This window comes from Triticum urartu, chromosome 6A (genome assembly GCF_056163025.1).
Source record: "Triticum urartu cultivar PI428250 chromosome 6A, HENAU_Tu73, whole genome shotgun sequence".
Classification (NCBI taxonomy): Eukaryota; Viridiplantae; Streptophyta; class Magnoliopsida; order Poales; family Poaceae; genus Triticum; species Triticum urartu.
Genome location: NC_141878.1, coordinates 596,506,135 through 596,512,314, shown reverse-complemented (window position 1 = coordinate 596,512,314; position 6,180 = coordinate 596,506,135). Strand labels below are relative to the sequence as shown.

The window sequence follows — 6,180 nt, the reverse complement described above, 5'->3', positions numbered from 1 at the left end:
GAAGTGACAATAATCGGGACCACTCCCGGTGATGACCGTAGTTTGAGGAGTTTACATATTCACTATGTGCTAATGCTTTGTTCCGGTACTCTATTAAAAGGAGGCCTTAATATCCCTTAGTTTTCGTAAGGACCCCGCTGCCACAGGAGGGTAGGACAAAAGATGTCATGCAAGTTCTTTTCCATAAGCACGTATGACTATATTCGGAATACATGCCTACATTACATTGATGAATTGGAGCTAGTTCTGTGTCACCCTATGTTATGACTGTTACATGATGAACCGCATCCGGCATAATTCTCCATCACCGATCCAATGCCTACGAGCTTTTCATATATTGATTCTTCACTTATTTACTTTTCCGTTGCTACTGTTACAATCACTACAAAACACCAAAAATATTACTTTTGCTACCGTTACCACTACTATCATATTACTTTGCTACTAAACACTTTACTGCAGATATTAAGTTTCCAAGTGTGGTTGAATTGACAACTCAGCTGCTAATACTTGAGAATATTCTTTGGCTCCCCTTGTGTCGAATCAATAAATTTGGGTTGTATACTCTACCCTCGAAAACTGTTGCGATCCCCTATACTTGTGGGTTATCAGCGTGCAAGCACCTTGAAGGGTCCATCCGCTCGTGGTCGAAGTTTGGACTTGCGTTCTTGGGGAAAGCGGTCATTGTGAAGGTGTAGCCACACGAGATCACCAATGTTGAAGACCATGGGGTGCTTGTTGATGTTGAGCTTGATCGCAAGTCGTTGTACTTGGCGCTCGATAGTATGTCTTGTATCTTCATGCACCTTCTTGAGATGAGTCACACGTGCACTTGCGTCCAAATTGATGCGCTCTTGGAGTGGTAGAGGAAGAATGTCCAATGGTGACAATGGGTTGAATCCGTAGACAACCTCGAAGGGGGACTTGCCGGTTGTTGAGTGTTTTGCTCAATTGTAGGCAAACTCGGCGATAGGTAGACACTCCTCCCACTCCTTGATGTTCTTCTTGATGAGTAATCGAAGTAGAGTGGAGAGTGTGCGGTTGGTCACCTCCGTTTGGTCGTCGGTTTGTAGATGATACGTCGTGGAGAAGAGTAGCTTGATTCCAAAAGTAGCTAAGGAACTTGACGTCGCGGTCCGAGACGATCGTCTTTGGCACAGCATGTAGACGCAATATTTCCCTTTGTATTTCTTTGGTTTCTTCGGGGTTGACATGGTATGGAGCTTTGTTTGGAAGAGGTGCTCCGGGTATGAGGTTGATGCGGTGCTCGATGCCTAGTAGTGGTAGTCCCGGAGGTAGCTCGTCGGGGAAAACATCGTGAAATTCCTGCAAAAGAGAAGATAACACTAGTGGAAGAGTGTGAGAGGTGTTAGTTTGTGGTTCATTGTCCTTGTACAGAAGGACGTAGTGTAGGACACTAGATGGGTTCTCGCACACTCCCCTTATCTCACTTTTGGTGGCAAATAGGACTAAGTTCTTCTTTTCTCTCATCGTGGAGGCGCTCGATTTGGGCTTGTGGCGCTCACTCTCTTTTTGGTGGCTCGCTCTCTCACTATTATCTCCACGTTGGGTGGCTTGCTTGTCGGTGATCACTTGGCTTGGAGACATGGGACGAAGTACATACTCCTTTCCTTTCATCTTGAAGATGTAGTGGTTCATTCGGCCATTGTGGATGACTCCTCTATCAAATTGCCATGGGCGTCCAAGGAGAAGGTGGCAAAGAGTCATTGGAACGATGTCGCACTCCAAAATGTCTTCATAGGTGTGACGCCCCCGATTTGACCGTACACTAATCATACACGCAAATGTGTACGATCAAGATCAAGGACTCACGGGAAGATATCACAACACAACTCTAGACACAAATTAAAATAATACAAGCTTTATATTACAAGCCAGGGGCCTCGAGGGCTTGAATACATAACCTCGAATACACAAGAGTCAACGGAAGCAACAATATCTGAGTACAGACATAAGTTAGACAAGTTTGCCTTAAGAAGGCTAGCACAAAATCAACAACGATCGAAAGGCAAGGCCTCCTGCCTGGGAGCCTCCTAACTACTCCAAGTCGTCAGCGGCCGTCATGTAGTAGTAGGCACCCTCAGGGTAGCAGTAGTCATCAGTGGTGTTGTCTGGCTCCTGGGATCCGTCATCTGGTCACAACAATCGGGTATGGGGGAAAAGAGGTAGCAGAGCAGCCGTGAGTACTCATCCAAAGTACTCGCAAGACTTACATCAGATCTAAACTAAGTATGCATCTGTATCAAAGGAAATGGGTTGTATCTGTGGACTAAACTGCAGAATGCGAGAAGGGAAGGGTAAAGCCTATCGAAGACTAGCATGTTCTGGAAACCACCATCTTGCAGCAACAGGAGGGGTAAAGTAGCATAAAGTAAAGTAGTAGAAGTGTTATCAACCTCGGCCAGAGATCCTTTCTCGACTCCCTGCAAGAAAGCAATCCCAGAGCCATACTATCCAGTTATCATCACAATCCAATTCTCATCACCATCCAGTTCTCATCACAAGTATCCAGTTCTAGTTGTATTGATCGGGATACAACTCCAAGTGTCCATTATCGTAGGACAGGCTATCGATAGATGTTTTCTTCCCTGCAGGGGTGCACCAACTTACCCACCACGCTCGATTAACTCCGGCCGGACACACTTTCCTGGGTCATGCCCGGCCTTGGCCAAACAATACGCCGCAACCCGACCTAAGCTTAATAGAGAGGTCAACACGCCGGACTAAACCTATGCCCCCAAGGGTCATGGGCCATCTCCCCGGGAACTCTTGCACGTTGCGTACGCGGCCGGTAGCAGACCTAGCTACCTCCATCAACAAGGTAGGTGCTTACTAGTCCAACCCGGCACGCAATGCTCAGTCGCTGACATCTATTAAGCTTCGGCTGATGTATACGATGCAGAACGCCCATACTATGCCCACGTGATGGTTAGTGCTATCAGGCCAGAGGCCCCTCGGATCAAATATCCAAATCATAGTGGATTAGGAGCATGCGGTAACGAGCAGAGACTCACGATCGATGTGACCCCGTCGCCCTGTCTCGAGTACTTGCGGCAAGGGCTAAGAATGCCCGGCCACGCCTCGTAAGTATCTCGCGGGCACCTTCCAGGTCAACCCGACTCCACATCACTCGCTAATAAGCTCGTGTGGGTACCCCTCAGGGCCGACCCGTCTTTAGTAACATGGTTCAGTCTAAATTCATAGTAACTATAGTAATCGTGTGTCTAACACCAAGGGGAAAACCCGAGGAATCACCCTCGGTGAATTCCACTCGATGTAATCATCAAGGTGAACGTAAGATCCGCCCTCGAGGTTCACACTTGAGGGGTTTGCACGACAGAGCCGTATCAGAAGTGGTTAAGGAGGAAATCACCCTCGATGACCACGACCGTATAGCTACACTACAGAGATTTCATCAGGAGTGATGTAAGACGTTCCACCCTCGGCACTCGATGGTAACTCTGTATAGTCGTACAACTAGGGGGGTGATGTGCGGTGTCGGGGCCTGGACGTCGATCATGTTGATCGAGTCATCAAACATAAAGCGGGGCAACTGGGACAATGTGGTGGTCACTGATGGATCCCTAACCAACCTATACTAAGCAGTTTAGAATAAGCAGGTAAGGTATGAAAGCAGGTAACAAAAACAGGCTATGCATTAGAGTAGGATCATACATAAAGCAGTAGCAGTTCTAATGCAAGTATGAGAGGGAAAGAAATGGGCGATATCGGAATGCTCAAGGGGGGTTTGCTTGCCTGGTTGCTCTGGCAAGGAGGGGGGTCATCGTCGACGTAGTCGATCACAAGGGCAGCATCGGTCTCGGGGTCTACCGGAGAGAAGAGGAGGAAGAAATAGTAAATATAAAGCAAACATAGCACCACAAAGCATAACATGGCAATAAGATGTGCCGGGTGTGACCTAACGCGGTAGGAGGTGATATTGGCGAAGGGGGGAAACATCCGGGAAAGTATCCCTGGTGTTTCGCGTTTTCGGACAGCTGAACTAGAGGGGGAAAGTTGCGTGTTCGCTATGCTAGGGATGCGTGGCGGACGAGCGGGCTGCGTATCCGGGTTCGTCTCGTCGTTCTGAGCAACTTTCATGTACAAAGTTTTTCCATCCGAGCTACGGGTTATTTTATATGATTTTTCAAAGTTTTAAACAATATTCTGAAATTATTATTAATTCGAAAATAAATAACAAAATGCTATGTGTACCCAGCTCTGCGTACACAGACGTGTACCAGAGGCTGACAGGTGGGCCAGGGGGTCCCAGTTGACCAGTAAACATTGACTGGTCAACAGGGGGTGGGGCCCCCTGTCATGCACTGTTTAGCCTAGCCTAACAGTTTAGTTAACTAAACTAAGTGATTAGGCTAATTAACCCGAGTTAATTAAGCTAATTAACTAATAAAATAATTAATTAATTAACTAATTTATTATTTATTTATTTTTATTTTTATTTTATTTTAAAAAAAAGGGCGTGGGGCCCCAACGTCACTGGCCCACGGGGCCTAAACGGGCGACGGGTTACGGGCGCTGGGGCGGGGCGCACCCAGGCGCCCATCACGCGAGGGGGCGAGGCCATGGCCATGGCGGGGCTCGCCGGCCGGCCGCGGCAGGTGGAGGCGGGCGCAGGGCCGGCGCTGGGACGGCGCAGGAGGAGTGGCGCGGGGCCGCTGCAGCGGTGCTAGGCAGAACACTAGGTGGGCGCGGGCAGCAGCAGGGGAAGTGGCCCCTGAGCAGAGGCGGGGCTCCACGGCGAGCGACGGCAAGTCAGGGGCGCGCGAGGGCGGGCGGCGAAGAGAGAAGGGGCCGGCCCCGTGAAGAGGCGGCAGCGGGCATAGGCGCAGGCGGCAGCAGCAGTACGCGGAGGTGGTGACAGGAACGACAGCGCCTGCGAGGGGAGGCTGCGGGCGCGGCCATGCGCAGTGGGGCGCCGCAGCGGACGATGGCGAGAGCGCAGCGCAATAGAGGGCGGCGAGCAGCTGCGGGCTGGGGATGGTGCGGGCAGCAACGGCAGCAGCAGGCGGCCGCCGGATGCATCAGCGACAGCAGGCGAGCAGCAGCTACGCAGAGCAGTGCGGCAGCGACGACGACGCACGCGCGGACGGTCGGGCTGACCGCGAGCTAGGCCGGAGCTCGCGTGGCGTGGGATGACAGGGCCATGGCGATGCACGGGTGAGCGTGCGCGGGGCCGCGGCAAAAACGTCTGACGTGCCGCAGGGCGCACGAGGGCGCAGCGACGCGAGGACGAACGCGGGGAGGGCGCGGCCACGGGGAACGGCAAACTACGGCGTGGCAGCAAAGGAAAACGAGGGAGGAGCGGGGCAGTGCTCACCAGAGGAGCACAGGGTGGCTCGTCGACAGCTTAGGGGCAGCAGACGGCGCAGACGTAGCAGATCGACGCGGCGGTCGGCGATGGAGAGGAAGGCGATGGCGACATGGTGGGGGGGCGCTCTGACTCGGGTCTGTGGGCGCAGACGAGGTAGTGCACCATGGCAGAGCTGCCGGACCAGCTTCTAGGCAGCGGGAACGACGACGAGCGCGAGGGCAACGGAGCTCATTGCGACGGCGGCACGGACAGAGGCGAAGAGAGGGACGAGGGGGGAAATATCTACGCAGAGGGGGGAAGTGGGACTGACGAGGCCGAGAGGGGGCCGTGGCATCCTTATCCTTTCCGGTGCGTCGCCGACGAGGCAGGTCCGGCAGGGACGGCGTTGTAGCGACCCAGGACAGAGGAACAGGGAGGGAGGGGTGTTCGGTCTAGGGAGTGGGCTGGATGGGCCGGCTCGGGTGGATTAGGCCCAGGGGATAGGGGGCTTTCTCTTTTTCCCTTTTGCCTTTTCTTTTGCTCTTTTCTTTTTACAGAAAAATGATATGCAATATTTGAGTTGCAAAAGGAGTTTTGTAAAATGTGGGACTTGGCCAAATAAATACATTACAATATTTGGCACCTGCCACAAAAAGTTTGGGAGGAGTTTGAATTGATTTGGATTTTTCACAAATGGAAAAGCATTTAAAAATGCTGATTTGGAACTGCTTTAATTCCGAGGGGAAATTAGCTATCTCCAATGATGTTGAATCACTCATGACATTTAGTTAGTGAATATTTGCAACCCAGTGGACATTTTTGTTTTACTGTTTGGAGAATTAATTTAT

The 6,180-nt window shown here is 51.3% G+C and overlaps 1 long non-coding RNA gene across 1 annotated transcript; it reads right to left on the bottom strand.

The window, feature by feature from the left end:
• Nucleotides 1-1,741: 1,741 nt before the first annotated feature.
• On the bottom strand, nucleotides 1,742-5,647 carry LOC147966961 (uncharacterized). The gene is made up of 3 exons (XR_015607878.1): nucleotides 5,360-5,647; nucleotides 3,778-3,848; nucleotides 1,742-2,153 (listed from the first exon to the last, which is right to left on the bottom strand). It is a non-coding gene; the product is annotated as an uncharacterized LOC147966961 (long non-coding RNA).
• Between the last annotated feature and the right edge of the window lie 533 nt (nucleotides 5,648-6,180).